The sequence below is a fragment of the Strix uralensis genome, chromosome 2 (genome assembly GCF_047716275.1).
Source record: "Strix uralensis isolate ZFMK-TIS-50842 chromosome 2, bStrUra1, whole genome shotgun sequence".
Classification (NCBI taxonomy): domain Eukaryota; kingdom Metazoa; phylum Chordata; class Aves; order Strigiformes; family Strigidae; genus Strix; species Strix uralensis.
Genome location: NC_133973.1, coordinates 64,902,933 through 64,927,495, shown reverse-complemented (window position 1 = coordinate 64,927,495; position 24,563 = coordinate 64,902,933). Strand labels below are relative to the sequence as shown.

The following is a 24,563-nucleotide window of genomic DNA, read 5'->3' as shown; positions in this document are numbered from 1 at the left end:
TATAGAAGAAACTTCCCATGTAATTTACTCAACATAGTACTTTGTAGATGGGATCTAGAATGTCATGTTCTCTGCTGAGAACAACTTATAGCTCAGTACAGGTGCTGTTTTTCCTGTTGTTGCGTCAGCTGTTTGAGTTGTGGGACTAGAGCTGAGTGGAGAAATGTGACTTAGCCCAATATCCTGGTGAGGTGGTAACTGCACAACAGTAGGGTCCCGCCAACACCAGCTGAACAAGGCAACCTGTGTGGCAGGGAGAGAGTGCACGGGCCTGGATTGTGTGTGCACATACATTTTAGTCGTAGGGGTCAGTACTGGGGACCTTCATCTTCCCTGTCTCTCCTTTGCTGAGAATAAGAAGGGGAAGAGCAAGGGCTGCTTGTGCATTGAGGCAATGCAGGATACTGCCTGCTCCAAGTGGAGAGCCCCTCTCTGCCACTCAGTGTGAAGAGGTACCAGGGCAGTGTTGGGCCGTAGCCAAAGTGCACAGTAGAAATGTTTGATACTAAACCAAAAGAAAATGCTCACCTGCAAGGACTTTCAAACTTTCAGTGTTATCCCCATAATGAGTATCTTGGGGGACATTGTTGTTGGTTTTAGGCTGGCTGTCAACTGTGTAAGAGAACTGTCCATTGCAAAAGGCTTTTGTGCCAGCTCTGATGCAAACCAGGTCTCCCGTTGTGAGCCCAAAATTGTTTATGAATGTCTTCTTTTTTTTGATTGAAGGTTTGAGCTGATGAAAAGTTGTGTTTTGACAGCTCAGAGGAATTAAATCTTAAACAAACACTGTTTAAAGTTTGAGCAGCAGCAGCATATTTTCCTTCACGCTGCAGGTCTTGAACTGGAAGGCCAGTTTTTAATGAAAAAAGACCCCTACAGAGAAGAAAGGCCTCTTTGTTTAGCTCACCTTGGTTTCATACAAACATTAAAAAGATCATTTTCAAAGCTCCTGTCCAGAAATATTTCTTAAATGTACAGGCTTAACTGAGCAAAGTGATTAAACTTTTCCTTTTTTCAGACTAAGAGCTTTGTTTGAAGAACATGCAGCACTTGTCTTCTACTTGGATTGAATGCTTCTGCTTTTAAAGCAGTCTATTTCAGCTCACTAAACAAGAAACAGGAAAGTGAATGTGCACTGTTTAATCCATCTTGAAAACATTTGCATGGAGAAAATTCTGTACATTTTTTTTTCTGGACATATACTCAAGTTGTATGAGAGGATATAATAGGCTTTAGTTTTAGTGGCAGTGATGCATCACTTATTTTTCACCTTGCATTCTGTCTGGAAACTTTGAATAGTGATTGCTTTTATATGTGCAGACATTTTCTAGCATTTTTGTTTAACGTTTCACTCTTCTGATAGCTAACAGTTGTCTTATTAGAAACAGAATTTTACATTTATATGCCAGAGTTTCAAGATCAATGTCATGAAATATCAATATTTCATTGAATTAAAGTTTCAGTGATACCTGTGATATCAATACACTTTCCAAATTCTTTAGCAATTGTATGCTTCAGGTTTTGGAGAAAAATATTTTCTCAACTGGCATTACAGCAAAGCTTGACATCTAACTGGTGACATTGGGTGTTATCAATTCTGTTTTCTAACATACCTCCAATAAATGAAAGTTCAATACTAGTTTGCCTGTGTCACAGTAGTAAAAATCAAGTATTTAGTAAAATCACTAATTGTTAAGTCAAAAGTATGATGTCTTGGACAACAAATACTTGGAGTGAAAACCAAAATATTCAAGAAAAACAGCAAGTTTTTGGAGTTTATATAAAAATACATTTTAGTGAGATATATTTGACTTTGGGTTGTTTTCTTGATGAAGGAAAAGCAAACCATTTCAGACCCAGCACAGGGGAACAGCACCTGTAAGCTAGTCAAATTCCTTGGGTTTTTTTATGCCAAGTGACTGTAGATCAAATAGAACGGAAAAACTTTATTCTCATGTCCAATTAATAGGTATCAGTGTCTATGATTGGGTAGATTTAGAGTAGCTATAAGAAAGAAATTCTTTGCTGTGAGGGTGGTGAAACACTGGAACAGGTTGCCCAGAGAGGTTGTGGATGTCCCCTCCCTGGAAGTGTTCCAGGCCAGGTTGGACGGGGCTTTGAGCAACCTGGTCTAGTGGAAGGTGTCCCTGCCCATGGCAGGGGGGTTGGAACTAGATGATCTTTAAGGTCCCTTCCAACCCAAACCATTCTGTGATTCTATGATTATGTGCAATGATGGTTTCTACATAAACACACACCCCATACTCTGGCTTTGGGACAGTTCTGTATTTCTGTGTGTTTTCGGTTTGGTGTACTGTAAAACTGGATTCTGTTTCAGATGCTAAATTTGTTCAGATCATTCTATTTTTTCTCCTAGACAAGTCTAAATGTGATTAAATATATTGCACTGTATGATTTCTTTTTTTTTTTCCTTTCTTTCATCCCTCCTCCCTTTGTAAGTAAAGAATACAAATCCCACAAAATTAATTCAGTATTTTTGGATTCCCACATCTATTTATGGCTGCCTGCATCATGGGGGAAAAAATGCAATGTGGCTCATAGGAGGGTGACATAAAGGTTATATGTGGCTGTTGACTTGTGAGAGTTCCAGTCTTTTTAGAATATCCCAAGAAAAAGTGTAAGCACAAACATCATAGTTCTTTAGGTTTTGGGATGGTTTTGTTGATTTTTTCAGTACAATTCACCACCTGTATTAGAATCTGCAGGCTTTCCTCTCCTTTACTACCTCTGGTTCTGTCCAAAGCGATGGCTGATAGCAGGGGTCATCAGCCGCAGGTGGACAGAACCCAGTCTGGGACCCTCTGCAGTGCAAGAGGAGACCTGTCAACCTTGTCACGAAAGTGCTGTGGTACCCGGACGAGTGTTCACCATTTCCATTGGTTCTGGTTCTTAACATGTGCAGCACAAGTGTATGAACTTTTGCTGCATATGGACTGTGGGTTTCTTAGGTCGTTATGCCAGGTGCTTTTTTAGTCAGCTGTCTCTTTTTGAACAGTTGAATGAGACCGGGGTCCTGAATTTGATAGGTATGTTCTGAATGTAAATTTGGTTTTACAGAGGGATGTGAAGTGTATGGCGGTTGCTGATTGTTACGATACAATCAATAATGATCTTGCTTTGGAAAAAGTATGTGTTCTTTCCCATGCAGTATGCATGTAGGCTTTATGACAGAGAATTTTCTTAATGCATGAGAAATTAAAATGAGTCCTTTCTTATTGCTCAAGAAAAATGAAGTATAAAAAAGGAGACAACTTGTAACAGTAAATTATTATGATAATTTAATTGCTGGACAGAATTGTGGCTACCCTTGAAATTGGCTTTTAATTTCAGTGAAACAGAAAGCAATTGGTAGCTGTCTCTTGTACAGTGTGTTATTCGGAAGCTCTCCAAAAACAATGAAAAGGCCAATCAAAATATGTTGGTTTTTTTTTTTTTTTACCCATTGGCTGCTTTCCTCTTTGAACTTGACCTAATAATGACAGATTTGCTTAAGATAAAGTTCTGGGAACCTGCATTTCTTAGGTTTTAGCTATGGGCACAGAGAGAGCAAATAAATGAGACATCTGTAGATGGTTTTCTGCTCAGGAATAGGTGTTTATGTACCCCTTTGTGGGTGAGAAACATTTACAAATATGCAAATTTACACATGCATGTAAATTATGTATACACAAAAAGTCCTAAATTTGGCTTTATGGCTGTACTGGGAATGTACTCAGGTAAGTAGGGACAGCAAACTACAAACTTTTGTAGGTAATAGAAGACAGGATAAAGACATGTAATATTTTCTGATTTCTTTTTCTTTCCATTTTTAGAAAGAATTTTCAGTTCTGTTGTGTTCTAGGAGCATAAATAGGTCACAGTGTGTGAATGAGTTCATGATGTTAAGTACACAGAGAATGAAGACCACACAAAACCCATCCTCGTCTTTGCTTATGATACCTGCCAAGTCTCCAGCTCAGGGAGTCTTTGTTCTTGGCTCTGCTTCGTGTCATTAAAACCTGCTAAAGCCAGATGCTACATTGGTCGGATGAACAGACCTTTTACAACCTGGATATTTTCCTCTCTTTATGGTCTGATTTGTCTCTTCCTCTGACATCAGTTGGTGTTGGATCAAACCTTTACTTCTGTGAAAATCTTAGAGACTGGAGATGAAAAAAACATTGGTAAATTTTTGTAGCAGGAGAAAATGTAAGTAATGGAGGAAGAAGTACTGTTATTTAAAACAGACTCACAATTTTGTCTTGGTAGCAATTGTTACATTTGTTGCAAGTTCATTAACTGACTTCCTACTGTGGTTTGTACTGCTTGTGATTACAGGCAATTAAACCTGCAAGTCTCATGATCAACACTTGCTGTAGTTTTAGGTAGAGGCAGATGTCATTTGTACAGGAAAAGGCCATCTTTTGCATTAAGTCACAGTCCTGTAGCCTTACATTTCTGCCTCTAAAACCATGCAATCGAACAAAAATATGCAGTGAACATTCAGACCCTTGGAATGTGCATTCAGACCTTCACAACTATTAATGATGAAAAGTGCTTGTTTATACCCATTTTGCTGTTCATTTTAAGGACAGTGTTTTGTTGCAGGATTTGCATTTTACCTGAATTTCTCATCTGAATTATTTTACTATGTAATAACTGCTCCTGCAAAGGTAGAACTTCAAAGTGAAACAGACTGAGGAAGAAGGAGATAATTTGTAATTAATCATGTGAACAGACAGAGGACATGTCATTCACAATTATTTAAAAAAAAAAAGTTTATTTCTCTCTTACAGCGTGCATAAATGAAAAAAAAAATCTAGTGGACCACTGAAAGTAATTTTTGACTGAGTTGTTCTTCCCTCCTGGAATATAAATCGCAAGAAGTTTAGTATAGGACAAGCTGACATGGAGAAAGATAACAAGCAATGTACGGAAAACAGAAATACTACTAGAACTTGTAGCTCTTTGGTTTTAGATGAAAAAAGGAATTTCTTTTAAGCAAAATGGCATCATGTTCTGGTTCATCAACGAAGTCTGAAAGGCTGTGAAAGTCTGAAAGAGTGAGAGTTGGAGTGGCTGCATGTTGTTTCTTTGGGGAATAGAAAAGCCCTGCTTTAGCTTTGGTATATCCTTTCTACTTGCAGACCTTTGAAACTGAGAAATGATTAATTGAAGACAAAATACAAGGCTGGTAGTTAAACGTAGTTTAAGCGAAGTTAAGAGGTTTTTAGGTAACTGTTGGAAACCAACTGAAACAGGATGTGCTTGTTTGCAGCAGTATTACTGTTTTTGTAAAGGCTGTAAGTGCACTTGTATTTGTCTGAGCTTCAACCCAGCTGTCTGCACTCACGGATGTGAGCCTGCTGTTGGAAGTAGGGTGGGAGTGAAGGATTGACTCAGATTGTTTTTGCTGCAGGTTTTACTGGTGAAACCAGCCCCAGTCTGGCTTGAACCAATTTGCTTGGGCCTCTACAGGTAGGCATGTTAGAAAGTCTTGTAGCAAAGAGGTGAAAAATTATATATTAGTGGCATGAGTTCTTTCTGATGAGGGGTTAACAGGCGCAAGCCAGAGGCAAGTTGAGGTCAAAGGCATTGACAGATTTCAGATGGGACGTGGGGAATTGCTATCTGAAGGCAGCAGATACAGTCAGAGAGACCTGAGGTCTCTGCAGAGTTAAATACTTTTTGTTTTCTTAATGCTTTTAATTTGTGCCACTATAATATTTAAAGTAGTTTTGCTGTATTAAGCATGGAACAAGGAAACAGTTGCTAAGAATGATTTCTTAAGTAGTCTACATTTTACCATAGAGGACCTCCCATTTTGCTGTTGCTTTTGCTTATACCTGTCAAAAAAACCCCAGAATTGTGGATCACAGATGTGTTAGGCTTTGCTGATCTCTCCTTTTGATGTGCCTTGTTTCCCCATGGATTCTCTGGCATTTTTTTGTTATTCATTGCTAAATGGAATATTTCAGCCATTCATAAAGTGAAGCAATTCAGAGATATGTATAGTTATTGATTACTGCTTCCTAGCCATTTTCTAAAGTGGAGAAATTTGCACAAGACACTTGAAATTCTCATGATTGGTAACGCGTATTGGATTTCTCCTCTTGGTTTGGCAGCTGTGCTCAGAGGCACAAAACTCCTGCCTTGGGAAACTGAATTCTTCCTGTGTGACACACAGTCCTACATATTGAAAAGAGCTTAAAGTCAAGCGTTGGTGCCTTTCTTGTTGAGTACGTTTTACTGACATCAGTGAAGTTACTTGCAGAATAAGGAGTTATCTGACTGGAGTCAGTGTTTTAAATAACTTCTGTTAAAGAAATTACCTATAACCATGGGGAAAACCAGTTTGTCCTTGAGCATTTTTCAGCCACAAATTGAAAGGAGTTACTGAAAGGAGAAGTGGAGGTGACTTTGCTTGTGGATGTATGGCTATAGAGTCAGAGAGCAGGAGTAACTGTGTAGGGAGCACTCTGTGATGTAGCAACGTGCAGGAGATGCCTGTGTCTTTTTAGGGGGAGAGTCTCACGTTGGTATTGTCCTTATGGAGGGAACCAGCTCACTTTTTCCATGGTTGTGGAAAAGAAAAAGCAAAGTTCATTGCTACGAGTCAAAAAAACATTACTAGAATTTATGACGTACAGAAAATTTAAGGTGGTGTTCAGTGTAGAATGCCTAAAATAATGTTAAAAGTAGCACAGTGCTCTCTCTGATTTTTATTACAGTATCTACTAATTTTTTGCATAGGAAAATTACTTAATGTAACCACTTGAGAAGCCCAAAGAATGATTGATATGTCTGCAGAACTATTAATTGGGAAGATTTCTACCTTACTGATGTAGCTGTCATCTTGATAACTCTCTGATCCTAGTGTTAGTAGTGGATTAGTGGAAATGAACAACAATCAATTTTCATAAGAAAACCTCTGAGTAGTAAGTCTTGCTTTTTATCTTTGACTGATCTATCTCCTGACTTACTTATTTGCATGTGTTACTGTTATATTCACCATGCAGTAGTGTCTCACAGGGATGGTCTGATACGTCAAAAGGTGTTCTTACTTCATGGCTTCAGCAGCCCTCAATCCGCAAACAATCTAGCTTCTCAAAGATGTATTTGGGCTGATTTTGTCTATTCAGGTCAGTGACTTGAAGACCAGACTCCTTATCCTGTTACTGATGTTTAAGAGGCCAGCATATAGTAGTAATCTTATGCAGGCTTATTCTCAGCTCACTGCAGATGTAAGGTTATTTATCTGTGTAGTTCACAGTGGAGTGAGGTTAAGCTAAGTAACTATGCTTTCTGTTTGCTGTGGTTCAGCTGATATGTTACAACTTGTTAAACTTCAGTACTTTGATCCTGAGCTTTTATCTTTATAGCCGTCAATGTAGAATATCTGATTGTGACATTCTTCTGAGCCGAAGAATGGCATTTCTGTCTTTTGCATCAGCACTTTCCATGCATCTAAGATTGTGTTACGCTGTTTTGATTCTAACCAATTCATTTTTAAAAAAACCCAACGAAACAACCAAAAAAACCCGCAAATGTTTTAAAAGTGTTATTTTTATAGAATAATATTTGGGTTGGATAGAACTAGTTACATCTGCTCTTTGACATTTGTTATTCTTGATCAGTCCCTTAATCTTACCGGTCTTCTAAAAGGCATCACATATTTTGGAAAGAATAACTGCAATTCACTCTGCCCCATACACAGGTTAATACTACGGTGTTACTACACTGAACTAAGCCTTACTTTTATTTGGTTGCTGAATTTTGAAAAAAGAGAACATACTTCTGTGGTTAGGCCCTAGTCTGACATACTACAGGAGTGAATCTTTATATGCCTGTTTCAATTACCAGGTGCATTTTCATGTGAAGAACAAGCTGCAGTGTTAGGAGTTCTTCACTTTCTCACGTCTCAAGATGCAAGCCTGTTTCAGATGTCATGGCCCTGTTGAAGGAATTTGCAACAGACAAGTAGAAGTCATGGTCCTTCACTGGGCTAGCTGGTTCTTCTGGTCCCATGGCTGAAATGCTGTGGCTGCAGGTTTCCTGGGTCTCCTGTGAGTTCATGAAGGACAGCTAGCGGCTGCCTGTGGCAGCTAGTCTGTGTCCGCTCTTCTGCATTTCCTCCCTTTCAAAAGGCACAGAATATTTGGTTGTGTTTTGTGGCAACATGAATCCTCCTTTCTGCTACTGAACCTGGGCTAAATATTTCTGCAGTATTCCAGTCCAAGCAACTGGAAGCTGGTTTGGCTGCAGCTGCCTTGCTGCCAGTGGTCAAAACTCACTATTCAAGCTAGGTGTAAATACTGATGAGGTTTTAAATAATCCTAAAGTGGAGGTCCTTCTAATTGACTTCCAGCACTTGAACTTTTGTGGTTCATGTCTTCAAACTTCCCTCGGCTAAATCGTAAAAGAGGAGAGATTTGCAGTGATGGTTACTTAGTTTTAGAAGTCAGCCTTGAGACTTTTGCCTAGTCTTACAATGTTAGCAATTGGGCATTTATGGAAAACATTGAATATCACAGTTTATAATTCCTGATACGCTATATAGGCTCACAGCTGCTTTAAAACTTATGAACCTGCCTCAGCCTTGGGACAACACAATGACAGAGGGTATATCTTGTCAATGTAATGCTTCCCCCAGTAGTTTCATCCTTAGTTTTTTTCTGCCTTAAATTTTATTTGCAAACATGCCTTAATTTTCTTTGCAAAAGTACCTTTCCTTGGTTTGATCTGCAGTCTCCAAGTGCAGCATTAAGACAGATGTGTATGAATCTGGCTTAATGAATCATGTGTATGACCGGGGAGGTCCCGACAGATTGGAAATTGGCCAATGTGATGCCCATCTATAAGAAGGGTCAGAGGGATGATCCAGGAAATTACAGGCCTGTCAGCTTGACGTCAGTGCCCGGGAAGCTGATGGAGCAGCTCATCCAGAGTACCATCACACAACACACGAGGGACAACCAGATGATCAGGCCCAGTCAGCATGGGTTTATGAAAGGCAGGTCCTGCCTGACAAACCTGATCTCCTTCTACGACAGGGTGACCTGCTTATTGGATGAGGGAAAGGCTGTGGATGTAGTTTACCTTGACTTCAGTAAGGCCTTTGACACTGTTTCCCACAACATTCTCCTGGGAAGACTGGCTGGCTGAGGCTTGGGTGGGCACACGCTTTACTGGGTAAAAAACTGGCTGGATGGCCGGGCCCAAAGAGTTGTGGTGAATGGAGTTAAATCCAGTTGGCGGCCGGTCACGGGTGGTGTCCCCCAGGGCTCGGTTTTGGGGCCATTCCTGTTTAACATCTTTATTGATGACCTAGACAAGGGGATCGAGTGCACCCTCAGTAAGTTTGCAGATGACACCAAGTTGGGTGGGAGTGTTGATCTGCTCGAGGGTAGGGAGGCTCTGCAGAGAGACCTGGACAGGCTGGAGCGATGGGCTAAGGCCAACTGTAGGAGTTTCAATAAGGCCAAATGCCGGGTGCTGCACTTGGGCCACAACAACCCCCAGCAGCGCTACAGGCTTGGGGAGGAGTGGCTGGAGAGCTGCCAGTCAGAGAGGGACCTCGGGGTGTGATTGACAGCCGGCTGAACATGAGCCAGCAGTGTGCCCAGGTGGCCAAGAAGGCCAATGGCATCCTGGCTTGTATCAGAAATAGCGTGGCCAGCAGGGACAGGGAAGTGATCTTACCCCTGTACTCGGCACTGGTGAGGCCGCACCTCGATTACTGTGTTCAGTTTTGGGCCCCTCACTACAAAAAGGACATTGAATGACTCGAGTGTGTCCAGAGAAGGGCAACGAAGCTGGTGAAGGGTTTGGAGCACATGTCGTATGAGGAGCGGCTGAGGGAACTGGGGTTGTTTAGTCTGGAGAAGAGGAGGCTGAGGGGAGACCTCATCGCCCTCTACAACTACCTGAAGGGAGGTTGCAGAGAGCTGGGGATGAGCCTCTTTAACCAAGTAATAAGTGATAGGACAAGAGGGAATGGCCTCAAGTTGCACTGGGGAAGGTTTAGACTAGATATTAGGAAGCATTTCTTTACAGAATGGGTTGTGAGGTGTTGGAATGGGCTGCCCAGGGAGGTGGTGGAGTCCCCATCCCTGGAGGTGTTTAAGAGTCGGGTCGACTTAGCGCTGAGGGATATGGTGCAGTTGGGAATTGTCAGTGTTAGGTTAATGGTTGGACTGGATGATCTTCAAGGTCTTTTCCAACCTAGACGATTCTGTGATTCTATGATTCTGTGAATATGGACCTGTGCAGTAAGATGGGTAGGTCTGTACCTCTATGCTGTCATCTTAATGTATTTGATGAACTTAATCTGAAGGGATTCAAGTTTTGTAGTCTGTGTGGCTTCATGTTCTAAGTGACATTTCTTCAAGAAATATATCAAAGAATTTCTTCTAAATACAAGAGTTACTTCTTTAGCACAAATTTTACATTGCTTTAAAGAATGCCAGGAGAAAACCGTTCCTGCCTTTACTTTTAAAAATGCCTATAGTAGGTAATTAGCTCTAAGTGATTTTGTGGCAGCTCTGTTTTAATCATTTGAAGGGTGACAAAGCAGATAGACTTGGCAAAATAGAGCAAAATGAGTAACAAACTAGCTGATTGGTTTTGTGTTTCCATCTGCAAATAAAGGTAAGTGGTTGACTGGTGCATGTGTGCGTAAGTGAGACATTACCTTTAATCAGCCCCAAGTGTACAAGTCTCACCCTTTTTTAGCATCTATATGCAAAAATAGATTTATATTTTGTTTGCTCAAACTGGCAACATGATAAAAGTTTTCTGGGAGATTGAATACTCTTTGGATGTTTAACTGCGTAATCTCTTTCTAAAATAAGACATACCAGTTTAATTACTTATCTGAAAAATATTCTTGTCTTTTTTTTTTTCCTGTTTCTTATTAGGGTTGTTATCTCTCACGTTTGAGAGATTGAGGATAGAGAAAAAGGAGTAACAGTCATTTCTGAATTGTCTCATTTTTGTGCTTGCAGATGATAGTAGGAGCACTCTAGGACTTGATAGCTGTTTAGAGATTAGTTTAGAGACATCATTCTCTGCACCAGCTGCTCTCAGTGCTCTCCCAGATTGAATGCTAAGGATGCTATGCAGTAGCTCATGTCTTGCTGGGATTAATTTTAGGCTATTTTGAAAAACTAGGGCTGGTCTGCTTTGGTACACAAATTGGGGTATGTTGAGGGTTATGTGAGCTGAAGACAGGTTTTCATTCTGACTGATGCTTTATTTTCCACAATGCTGCATCTAAACCAGATTTGTGTTGTACTTCAGCTGTTACTACCTTTAGTTTTTAGAAACTAGGCTGAGACTGGAATACTATAATATTGGTCTCTCTCTGTCTACATGTTCTCCACCTTCCTCCACTGCTCGTTGTACTGTGAAAAAACTAATGAGTAAGAGATTGCTGAGGAAAAAGGAGGATGAGCAGCCTCCAAAACTTCCAAGATGTAAAGAAGCAGTCCCGTTAGTTATCCCTTCCTCCTGTATTTGTCATCCATCCCGTCAAGAAGAGCCTGTACTTGGTAACTCTTCCTTATAGTACAAAAAGTAGTGTGTGGACTTAAAGAGGACAATAAAAGGCAAGTGCTTCAGACAGCTGTGTTATGAATTTCAGGGTGTTGATTATAGTGTATCATAGGAGGCTTAAACTTTGCAGTACTGTTTTTTCTTTTTCTGTGAATGTGTAGCTTCTGCAGTATTAGAGGCCAAACCTGACATTGTACCTTTCCAGGCCTGCAGCCTGTGAAGTAAACTGTCTTGTGGAGGCTCTGCACAGCAGTTCTTCTCAAGTTACTGGTATTTTTCCTCTTGTTGGCTTTCCTGCCAGTGCCACACAGTTCTGAAAAATGGCGCTAGGGTCAACTGACAATGCAACGCTTGGAGAAAGCTGTAGTGACTATAAAGGAGTATTTCTGTTATAAGCCAAAAGCCCAGGAGTTTCAGGGATGGGTGGCCCAAACCAGCATCCAAGCTCAACATGTCATGTGTTTTGTGTAACTGAGCTACGGAATGCTTGGGGATAATGGAGGATTTGCATAGCTCTGTATGACAGCTTCAGTAGCCAAACCTTTGAGCGTTGCTTAATGGCAGGCCAGGAGTTTCTGATCTGTGGTCCATGAATCAGTGGAAACTTGCATGGTATTGTTTTCTGTTTATTTATTATTACTGCCTTTATTGCATTAAAGAGGCTAAGCAAACCTTAAATGCTTCATGTTAAGTAACACTTGCTTTGATGGAAGAATTTTTTGCATGATGGTAAATGGTTAGTCCTCTGAACAAGGAAGGCTTGATTCAGGGAATGGCTTTTGAAGCCTCTAGTAAGAGTTGTATGGTTTAGTGTCTTACTTGGGTTCCTGCCAGTCAGACTTGAACTTTCAGGGGATGATAGGTTCACATCAGAAAATGCCATTGGTCAAGATGTGATTAGGACCTTTTTCCAGGCTGAAACCTGCAGAGGTCTACACGGCGCTTCAGACAGCTGTGTCAGTGGACGAGGCCTTACCGCTGTGAGGGAGCGGTTAAGTACAGCAAAGTCTTAACAGCCTTAAAACTTTTCTGCCTAAATTCAAACCAGGGGAAACAGCTGAAAAGAAGTTCTGCGTTTTCTTCCAGAGACATGACAAACATTGGTTTTCTTGCCAAATAATACTTTTATAAAGCTTTCGTGATGATCTCTTCCCAGGTCCTTTTGTCTCCTCTCTCTCCCTTTACCATCACAGCTTCCCCAGGCATCTTGTTTTCTTGTGTTTGCTTCTGAGCAGCCTGTCAGGCAGGCAGCTCACTCTTGCAGCTTTAGAGATGTGTGCCTGTGTCTCTGCCTGAATCACTCCTCTCCTGAATCCACCTCCTTGGGTCTTTCTCCATCATACTGTTAACTGTGCCCTGTGTACTGTTGACTTGCCCTGTCACGTTTTCCCCTAAGATGACTTGCCTTGCAGTTTGGCCACTACTTTGTTCTCTGGTTCTCTAAACCAGTTTGACCCATTAGCAAGTGGTTCTCTAAACCATTCTCTGGTTCTCTAAAACAGTTTGTCCCATTAGCAAGCCACCACAATGCTATTAACTTTTCTCCTTTCAAGACCATATTCTAGGAACTGCTCTCAGGTTGGTAAAGTAACTGGAACTTCTATCTTCTTGATGGTAACATGGATCTTTGCCTTGCTGAGAGTCTTGATTCCCCAGCTCTGACATTTCCTGTTTCTGTCTGTCGTCTTCTAAAAACATCTCATACCTCACAGCCAAATTCTTCCCATCTATGTTCTATTTTGAGCTCTGCTTTTACTGGATAGTCTCCCTATTTAACTTTAGCACTTAAACCTCTGCAGCATTTCTGTATATCTTTGGTGGATTTTTTTTATATGTTGGTAGGACTGATTGGGGCATATTAGCACCAGTAGACTCCATCCCCTCTGGGTTTTAGAGGGAAGTGAGTGCCTTTAGAGAGGTGATTCCTGACACCTAAGTTATCAGCTTAGTTCCTGCTTAGCTTAGGTGCTCTGAATCACACTTTGCCTGTCTTGTTTCTGAGAAAGTAGAGAATTCAGTGCATTTTCTGACTCTCCTGAACATTCTTGTTAACGTAGTCTCTTCAGCCTCCAGATTGCATATAAGGGGTATGCATGGATTGTAGTTATTTTCAACCTATTAAAGAGATCAGAGGCATTACAGAATTTTAAGCCACAACTTTTTAATTTATGTTCTTAAATATTTATTTATTCTTGGTTACCAGGCTGCATCTGTAGGAGGAATCAATAGATTTGTTTCTTTAATGCAATTTTTGAAGTTCCCACTTTTTTTTTTCCTTAATGGGAGATTTTTCAAAGAAAAACTTAACTCTACAGACTAGTATTTTCCCTTTTTAGTACCTAAATTACAGGTTTTTAGCCCATAGTGATATGGAACATTGGAGTAATAAAGCTGAAAAGCCTTATTTTAAAAACCCCAAAAGATCACAAGTCAGATACCAGAAAGATCTTGCTTTCCTGTGTGGAAAGCTTTTTATGCAGGTTAAAAAAATCATTATTTCCTTCTCACTCTCTTATATAAGCTATAGTTGATACCAATTTCATGCAAAGTTTGTTACTATTTGTAAAAAGGTTCAGGCAGGTCTCCATGATATTTTTTGAACCTGCAATCAGTTATTTTTTGGAGGAAGAACTGGGGGGGAAAGAGTGGGTAGAAGAAATGTGCACCATTTTTGTACAGAAAAAAGGCTTGTACTGATTAGCTGCTATCTAAATTACAGTCTATAAAAATAAACTTTAAGCTCATTTATATGAAGCTGACAAAGCATCAGGTCCTTTTAAAATAGTGTTTGGCCAGTATTTGTGTGGTTTCAGCCTATTACATGAATTCCTTAAAAAGTCAGGCTATTTAGAAGCACTGCCTAACAGGTGCTGCTTACATCTTCCCCTTTTTTAGACCCACTAAAAAGAAAGACACCCATACTTTTGAAACTGGTTTAATGTGAGGATAGCTTTTACTTCCTTTAATTTTAATGTGCCTGTTTCCTTTTCCATCTTAACTACAGCTGTTACACTGAATTACAGCCTCTGTATTTTAAGAGTCCTTCTGTAGTTATGGGTGTGGATCACGTAGTTTTCATACTCTGCTGTGCCTGGCTCAAGGCAACTATGGCTCCATGCTGGTATTTGCCCTTAGTTGTGATTTCCTCACTGAACCGGTACTGTGCAGTAGTTAACCAAGCTGGAGATAGTTCAGTGATTCTCAAGCAAAATGGATGGTTCTGAACCTGTAAATGACTATTCTTTGTGTTAGAGAGAGAATTTCTTACTCTGTTGAAGAACTGACACAGATAAAGGCTCTGTCGTCTTTCTCTTTTGCTCAGCTTGGTGTCTCTGTTCAATCTTGATATAGTCAGCCAAGATGAATATACTTTATTCTATTTCAGAAGCCCTTTCATGGAAGGTTATTAGAATTGTTTTTCCCAAGAGAAATTAACAGAGAATTAATGCTATTTTGGACTACAGCAATCGATAAAGTATTTTTATACTACCTGTCTTTATGGCTCTTGCTGACTTATGCTTGTATTGCTGATTTTGTATTTATAGCCAGCTCTCTTCAATATGTCTTCTTTATCTCTAAAATGATTTCATGAGTGTTTGAAATACTCCACTTGCAAAAGTGACTGTATTTTGGTGCACATTAGGAATGTGACTGTCATTTAATAAATATTTCTTTAAACAGTTCTATATTGATTAGAATCAACCTCACGAGATTTGGATGGGGGGTAAACGGATATCTTCCTTGCAAAACTAAGCATTATCTTTGAAAGAAAGCTTGTCCGATATTTAGTGCACTAATTGGAGCTTAAGATTCAGTTCCCAAGACTCTTTGGGTAATGTCAGGCAAGTAATGAATAATATCATTACAAGCTAAGTGAGGTGGGCCCTAGAAACTTGTGCCTCTGAGCCTCAGGCTCTATCTGTTTCATTCTTCCATTTGAAAAAAAAAAAAACCAAACCAAAACAACAAAACACAACCACCCAGTCCCACACCCCCCAAAAACCCCAAAATTCATGAGCTGGGGGGAGGGAAACCTTACCTTCCTCCGTTTTGAGTTAAAAACTCTGAGGTGATCTGGAGAATAGATTATGAGGATACCGTGACCTGCTGTCTCCCACATCTCCAGGTACATCCTTTTTCTTTATCCTGACTCTGTCTCAGGTGCAAAACACATGCCAACAGACCTATGTTTTTCACCAAACTAGTCTCCATGTCAAGGGAGCCTTGTGTCTGTGGCCCAGGCAGGGCTGGGAAAGGGCAGCTGCAGCTCCCAGTTGTGCAGGGTGGCAGGACCCATGGTCTGTGACCACTGCGAGCCTCATTGGGCAAGTGCAGGAGTAGCCATCAATTCCAGACAGCTAAGTACATCACAGACAATTAGAAAAAGATGGAAGTAGGGGAGGGCAGGGTAATAGAAAATATGTTTTACTGCCTTTATAATATAAAAGGATGATGCCAGTAATCTTACCAGTTTAGGCTGGTGGAACTGAACTGTTAAAAAGGGGTCATATGTGGAACTATGCACATCGCTTTTCTGCATAGCTGAAATTGTTTAGTGACTTAGATGGATCTGTTGAACAACTGAATGAAGGTATGCCATACATTTGATGGGAAACTGAGTGAATGAAGGCTTTGTATTATAGATATCAAAAAGTTACCTTTAAGCAGCACAGTTACCAGTGTTTTCCATATAATCATAATTCCTTGATGCTAATCATGCTTCCTTAATACAGACACACGAACATTGTTACAGAAGGTCAATGAGACTCTAATAATGCATTAAACCTGGTAATCAAATGATGCGATGCCTTTAATTATTATCTGCCCAGTCTAATTCCCTTTAAATTCAAGGGCTCAGAGTCTTTTCCTAACTATATGATGCAAACATCTGTAATCTCTGGTCTCCCTTTAGTTGCCAAGACATCCCATGCAATGAGACCTTTTACCATACTAGGAAGTGAAAATAATCTAGAAATATATATAGCAATATATCAATGCAAACTTCTGGATTATACATAAACAAATGAAACTGATTAAAAAAAACCCCAAGCAACCACTCATTGCTCTTGATATATACCACCTGATCTTCCAGTATATATATGGAAAAAGATATAACTGGTGGAAGAGCCAGCAAATGGAGCACAGGGGTCTTTTGGGGGCAGTCTCTATTTTTATGTATCTGAAGAAAAATAAAATGGTTTATTTAATAAGGAGATTCTGAACCTATTATTATTTTTTGTATTTTTTGCCTTCTCTTATTATCTGTGTAGGTTTGCTGGTTTGTAGTTGACTGTTCTTAGAATAAGACATGTAGCCTTTAACGTTAAGATTTTTTGAAATCACACTAAAAACACTGAAGCGCTACATTTTGTGAGCTTTTTCTGTGGCCTAATTTTAGGAAAAATCCCAAATGATCTGAAGTCAATTAAGTTCTGAATGTCAAAATTTAGATTAATCAGGAAAGAAACACTTCCATTATCAACACTTTTAATAAGCTTTTCCACCTCAGGGTCCCACTGGTCTGAATTCTGATATGCAATCCAGCGTGTATAGTACATTAATCTTTGAATGGTCCCGTTGATATTTGGTGGCATTAATCTGGGGAATAATTTACAGTGCACCACAAATAAAGGTTGGATTCACGTGTAGAGACTTAAAATTTGTGAGCTTGCAGATAGCTCTTTCTGATTGGATTGTTACATAATTTCTAAAAGAAGAAATAAAGAATTTTGAGAGAGAAAGAAGAAAAATGGTTTAACCACAGCTTTCCTTTTATTAGATCGTTTACTGCTCAGCATACATTTGGGGACCCTCTTAGCTTTCTGTGAAGTGCTGTATTACATTATACTACAACAGGACTTTTTTTTGCATGGCAAAGGCAAAGAATGCCAATAATAGGAATAAGAGAATGAGGCCCTTAAGTGTGTCTAGGCTGGCAGTTCCTTTTCATGACCTTACTAATGAGGAACGCATTGGAAGATGATTTCCTTGTTAAGGATTTCCTTGTTAAGGAAACACTAGGAGTGCAAAGGAGTACAAATGACTTGAAAACATGACAAAGCATTAGAAATCTGTGTGCAAACACAGAAATCTTGCATTACAGTCACTCTTTCTTCATGCAGATGAGGAGTAAATTTTCTAAGAAATGTTGCAGAATAGTCATCAAAACTGTCCAGCTTTACATTCAGTTTTACTGTTTCTTGATTTAGTTTACCCAGTGCAGCAGATGGTACTGAGAAAACAATAAAGTCTTTGCATTGACTTTCTCCAGCATTGACAATAGTTCTTTCTGAGGCATTTGAAGAATCTACCAGTCATAGGTCACAAAGACCAGCATGAGATCTGCAAGTCCTGCCTTGTGAAAACAACAGGAAAAACTTCACTTAGAAAGTGTATAGTGTATTGAATGAGCAAAATGAATGGATGTAGACAATTCCCACCAGAGTATAGCATTTTGTCAGACAGTGCAAGGAACCATGATGTATAAGTCATGCAGTAACATATGCCTGCCTCAAAATGAGTTTATGTCTGTGTTTGAGTGTCTCTCTTGTTAGGATTCACAGATCAATATCCAATTGAAATTATTGTGAGTGCAGAAAATGGGGCACACTGGTTGGAAACTGAGAAGTAGTTGTGCATTATAGAGAAAAATAAAGACTGTTTGGAATCAGAAATTTGTGTCTATGTTGGTAGAACAGATTTTAATATTCTTGGAAGCCTGGAGAGACCAGGTGTTTTCTGACATGCTTTCTCTGTTATCCAAAGTGATCTCTACAGCATGTACGTAAGATTTGAGATTACAGATGCTTCCGTACTTGCACTGAGTAGTTTTTTAGGAAAAATCAGAGCTCCACATCTAAGGAGAATGACATCAGGCACACAGTAATTGCAAATGGTGCATCACTTGATTATCAGGTTTAATGTATCATTAGGGTCTTGCTGACCTTTTCTGTCAGTGCAAAACATGGGCAGATGTTGGCATTAAAAAGAGAACAGATGTGGATTGATATGAGCAGGCCAGCTGCCAAAAGGTCAGCTGACACTATGCTGACATCAAGTGTGATCTGGGGAGTCTTCCTTATCCAAGCAAGCCTTCACATGCAGCAAATGTATCGATACTTTTATACACAGGAGCCAGAGCAGTGTCTGTAAACGAGTGTCTCATCTGGTCAGTACATCTTTGTTGCTATGAGACATGTTTTTCTTGTCTTGTTTTGGCTGATTTCTCTGATCTTAGTCTCTTGGAGTCTCTTGTTTCATCTGCTGAGAACAGACCATAAAGAGGAAATGGGCATTTAGGTCATCGTGTGCATTTTCACTAGATGCACAGAAGTACTTCCCTCCGAGATCTGCCTGCAGTATGTTGCAAGCAGCTTGTAACTTTTTAGTCTCTTTCTAGTGCAGGATATGTATCTTTGGATTGTTATAAGAAAAATAAAAAAAAATATATTTTACTTGGGTCATAGCTATAGCAGTGACTTGAGGAGGTGATCTTGGTGAAGAGATGTACTTGTGTGGTGGAAATGGTTTCCCACAGACTCTTGTGGGTTGCTTTGCTAACTGCTTTTGTAGAGATGGGTGCAGGATGCTACTGAGCCATTGCTGGATGATGTAGTGATGGTAAAAAGTTCAACCACTATAGTGTGTCCTGTTATTTATCTTCAGAAGCCTTGAGATAAGTGTGATGAATAAGGACATCCTCTACCCTCCTCCCATACGTAATCACTAAACCTCTGCTTTCATGTGTGGCTTCCTCTGTTCATTGTCTGTGCAGGATAAAGGTTCTGGTGCTGATGCTCTTCCCAGCAGGAGTTTCAATTTTCCTGAGAAGCAAACAGGGCTTTTGTCATAGCATATCAAAATACCCATGACAGGTAATTAGCTGGACGAAATGTACCTACTACTGAGATGCGCTGAATGGGAAGTCTGATGGGCTAGTGAGCAAAACACTGAAATCTAGTTTCTGCATTTGGCTTTGCTGTGGACATGTGGAACAACCTTGGTCAAGTCGGTTAGCTGTGCTTTGTAAGATGATGCAAAAAGTATTTGTCTTCTCAACTTTTTGCCTATGTCTTCTCAAAATATGTGCTCCTTCTGCACTCTTCTACTGTGTATGTGCATAGTGCTCACCTCCATGTGTGGCTGCTCACTGATGGGGGCCTTTGGAAAGTACTGCAGTGCCTGTAACAACGGTAAAGGGAGTGTGAGCCTCTACAGAAAATGTGCGCTGCTTTTTGTCTTGAAAACATGCAACAGTGCTCCTCAAAAATTAGTATCTCTGAACTCCCACCTTTCCACAGGTTTCAAAAAGACAAGGCTACAAAACATTAGGATGCAGCAGAGTATGCAGCTGATGGAAAGATGACTGGAAGGCTAGGACAGTGAGGGGGGAAGGAGGAGGGGAGGCATCACTGTGGTTACTGGTGCAGTGGTCCTCAATCAGCTTCTGCTGCCTTGGGAGCCAGCTCTGTCCTTGAAGAAAATGAATGCCTTTTTTTTTTTTTTGTTTTCCCTAGGACAGTATAGGTAAGAGGGAAAAAAAGGCTCGAGAATGGGAGTAGAGGTTGATGTTCTCAGTAAAGACAATCTGACTGTAGGCTGAGCTTTCATGAGAAAGCAGGTTAATATGGAATCTGGAACCTGGAAGAGGCATGGGAAACCATTTCCACCATCATTGGCATAATGATGACTTTAAAAAAAAAAATCCTGAACAAACAAATTCCCAGAGACAGGAGGATGATGAGGAGGAACAGGATTCTTTAGCCTGACATGTCTGGGGTACCATGTTGAATAGGTACTATAGAAAAGCCTTTGCTTGCTTGATTCCTAAAGGAGAAGGAGGTAAAAATGTTTTCTCTAGTCCTTAAAGAGTATATGTGTGCATTAAAGAGTCTACACTGCCTTTTAATGCAAAATCTCTTGCAGCAGTGTTTAGTTTTGCAGACTGTACTAAACTCCTATTCAAGATTTCATCCACATCAGTGTAGGTTTTTGGGGTTTTACCTCTGATGGGTTAAGAAGCTTCAGGTTTTCCCAATTTTAGACCCAGGATCTAAACCCTTTCTACTGTAGAAGGTCCAGCTAAGGAGACTGGTAAATTAGGCAACACGGAACTGCTGCCTACAACAGCTAGATCACATCTGATTTGCAGATGAGATCATTTGTAGTTGAGGCAAGTATGTGCATTTGACACAGTGCGTGCTCTTCGTATGCTTTATCTCCTGAAGGCCATTAACAGGTTTTTTTTTTTTTGAGTCATCTTTGATCCAAATCTATGCTTTTACGTGGACAGCAGCACAAAATTGAATGTAGATACACAATTACGTGCCATACATTTGAAACCAGACAAACAAAAACTGCCACCACCACCCCCAAAAAACCCTAAAACCCCCAGACATTTGAAGTACCTTCCAGTTTTTTCTTCCTCTCTGCCTGTGTCATAGATGCCATTTGGACCGTAGCCTTGCTGTTAGTTTTCCTGTTTAAAATCTCAGGGGTCTTGGTTTGGTTTTTTTTGTTGCTATTGTTGTTATTTTTTTTTCCTTTTCCCTAGGCATGCTGTGGATTTTAGCATTCTTTTGCCTATTCAGCCATTTAAGTCATAAAAATAAAGCCTTGAAAGATTGACGGGAGCAAAGATTCACTGTCATTAGTAAATTGGGGGAAAGGATGGGATTCAACAGAAGATTTTCCAGGTGATAGATAGAATACTGTTGGTTTTAGGGGAAAGAGTTTATTTCAGTGTATCTTCATAGACACCAGCTATTCTTTATCCCCCTTGTTTATGTTATCTCCATGACCATGCTTCAAGGATTGTTTTGCTCAGCTTGATTCCTTCTCATCTCTTGATCCTTGCCAAGCCAGTGTTCTTGGCTGCTTTGAGATACATACAGCGAGTAAACATTTGCCAGCAGTAGTACAAAGTTCATTCAGCAGCTTTAGTAACAACCAGATACAGTACTGAACAGTGCCGTGCACATACTTAGATTGGATGGGTGGGCTTACCTTTAATTTGTTTGGGCTTTGCAAATAAGGGATTCTTTAAAAAGCCAAAAACCACAGAGCCATGAAAGTCATGCTTTGATACTAGCTTTTCCATGAGAAATCTCAACACAAATCTGTTTATCTGGGCAATAGCCAGCTGGACATTTGCAAAGTATGAGGAAAGATGTTTTGTTGTAAATGCTTTGACATAAACCAAGTGCCTTTTTCCCCAAACTATCTGGGATGTTTATATGAATGGCTGTTAAGCAGGTCTGTACATTTTAATGGCATTGTTCCTTTGGCCAACAGCTTCTTTTGACAATACTCTCTTGATTCATCCCACCATAATTTGTTTCCATATGGTTGACCTGCTGGCTCAGTAGTAGAGGGCTTCATCTGCCTCTTTTGAAGGCTGGATTTACTCAACACTGCAACTGCTTAGTATAACGTGCCTTTCAGAAATAAAGTGTAATCAGTACAGCAGTGCATATCAACCCTGTCTAGCATTAAGTGCCTGACTTTGGCGTCATGATGCCTGTTCTCAGTTGTATGTGGTGGGGAGTCTGGAAATAAACAGGCGATTAAATTGCTTCTTTGACTGTGGTGATCGGTGCCTAGTGAGATGGATAGCTGTGGGGGAGACTGCCAGAATTCAACCCTAAACCCAATTGTGCTGCCCCTGTCTATAATGCAGCTATACTCTTTTTCTATAGGCACTTCTCCCTGCTAAACTGGTGTCAGGCACACAGGATTTCCGCTCATGTGCATCCTATAGTTTTTCCTACAGTTCTTTTATCTCACTGCCTTTGGGACCAAATTTGTCCTCCCCAGAGTGCTTAATGAAATCAGAGGCACTTTGCTATAAAATTTTCATGAATAAATGTATATTGCCCTAAATCAATGCTTTTGTTTTAGAATCTTTCCTGGGGTATTTGAGTTCTTCCCCTAATCTTGATGAGAGGTATGAGCCCACAGATGCCTTGTCATAGCACACTGCCTGGCATACGCCAGTATTATCCTGGCTTGCAGAGCAAGCTTTTGCATTCAAGATAAATATATTTACAGTGAAGAAAGAAACAGAATTGCCATCCTGGAAAAAAACCAAACCAACAAGATTATGTAGAGGATGAAATCAAACTTGCTGCTGCCAGAAGAAGCTGGGGCAGTCTGCAGGCGTACGCAGACGCACACAGGCATGCCTGCGCGATAGAGCAGGAGCAAGCGAGCCAGAGGAAGCCTGAAACTTAAACTCCTCCTGCAGCTCTGCATCTGCTCTGAGTCACTGGTATGACTCACACTGACAGCGTTCACGTTAGCTAGCGTTCAGATGGAGCAGCTCTGGCAACAGAAGAAGCAGGTTATATTATTGATTACCTGCTGCAGCAGACGGTTGCGCCAAGAATTTTTTTTACGAACACAGATGAAAGAGAGGAGGCTCTGTTGAGCGCCGTTTTTATTATTGTTTTCTTAAGGTAAGAATGCCTGTTATTTACTAGAGAAGGATAGGAAGGGGGATTTAGAGCTTGTGAAGGCAGAGTCTCTTTCTGCTCCTGCTTATTCTCAGAGGACGTTGATCTTTGGAGCTGCGTTACTGCAAAGCTTTGTCTGACTGTTTGCAGTGCCATATGGAGAATCATATGGCTAATGGGCAGTGCATGTCCTAGGAAACAAAATAACTATATTCTCATTCATTGATGTTATGTAAGGCATGGCAGCCATGTTAAGGACAGAAGACCTCTTTCGAAGAAACAGTGCTGCTAGATAGATGGTAGGGCAAGGAAAACAACTAGTTTTTAAGCAGCGCTCTGTTCTTTGGAGAGCACTGCCATTCTGTAGTTCTTGCTTAAAACTAAATGTACTGACTTCTGAATTTCTGTGTTAATAGAATAAAAACCAGTGGCATTAGAAATAGCAAAATAATTTTTTACGTTTAGAATCAGAGTGTTGTTTTGCCTTCAGCATTCAGGCAGGGAGTGTGTACATGCTGTGATACGTGAAGTGGGTGGATGTAAACAGTTTCTTCAGATACTTTAAATGATATTTCCAGATATTGGGGTCATTTTCATTTTGTGCCACTAAATGCCCACATATATACGTATCCTGTCCTGACAATTGATTACATGCAAAAAGTGGGACATATTCTAGTTAGTGTTGACATTTGCATAAGCGATAAAGCAGTTTTTTTGTAGTGGCTTTATTGCTGTTTTATTCACTCTGGTGCTATAATTTTAATACAGTCTAAACTGGAATCACTTATTATTCTCATGTAGAATCCATTGAGTCTTGAGCCTTTGCTGTACTCCCCACAAGAGGCTAAATTAGGGATTTGGTTTGTGAACCGCAATAATTATCTTTATTTCATTTTTCTTTTATTTCATTTTTCTCCCCCCCCCCCCCCCCCCCCCCCCATTTATTTGGATGTGCAAGGCACTTTAAAGTGCATCTTACAGTGAGGTTGGTGGCTGCTCTTAGTAACAAGGGAACCTGGCTACTTCTGTGTATTATTTTCAGAATGAGAGAATAAGGATATTTTCAAAAACTGATGATTTACTATCTTACTTTTCAGCTACTTGAAACTACATTTCCTTGTAGAATTTACATTAAAATGACTACTGTCTTCTCTCAAAGAAATGTAGTGCTGTAGTAAGGTCATTTAAAAATTACACCGAACTTTAGGTGGTTCATCTATTTTTTAGCATTTATAGCATTCGTTGATGCACAGTGTTTTCATTGCTATGAATTAACTAGATTTGGTGTTACTACCTTTTTTTAAAAAGATTAAGTTTCTTAATAAAATGGAAAGTAAGGTTTATTAGTGCATTTGTAGTATCTTTACACTTCTTGTGGCATCTAACTTGGAAAACTGTAGTGTGAGAGAAGCTTTTAAAACAACGTCACTCATGGATGCCCATCTCCTAGAGCAAAATTTTGGTGACTAATTTTAATGATTTATGTTTCTGATGTAAAGTATTTCTTATGTTACAGCATTATAAATGCAAGCTGGTTTAAACAATGTTGGGGTT

The 24,563-nt window shown here is 40.0% G+C and overlaps 1 protein-coding gene across 14 annotated transcripts in view; it reads left to right on the top strand.

The window, feature by feature from the left end:
• The window catches only part of INPP4A (inositol polyphosphate-4-phosphatase type I A), a 134,172-nt gene that overhangs the window by 15,674 nt on the left and 93,935 nt on the right, over positions 1–24,563 (top strand). For 5 of the 14 annotated variants that reach the window (XM_074859020.1, XM_074859018.1, XM_074859017.1 and 2 more), the window contains exon 1: positions 22,818–23,012. The exons of 3 other annotated variants lie outside the window; for them this stretch is intronic. The gene's annotated coding sequence lies outside the window, so the exon portion shown is untranslated. Of the gene's footprint in view, positions 1–22,817; positions 23,013–24,563 lie in introns of those variants that run through there. 6 more of the 14 variants (XM_074859025.1, XM_074859021.1, XM_074859024.1 and 3 more) reach the window with 2 other exon arrangements.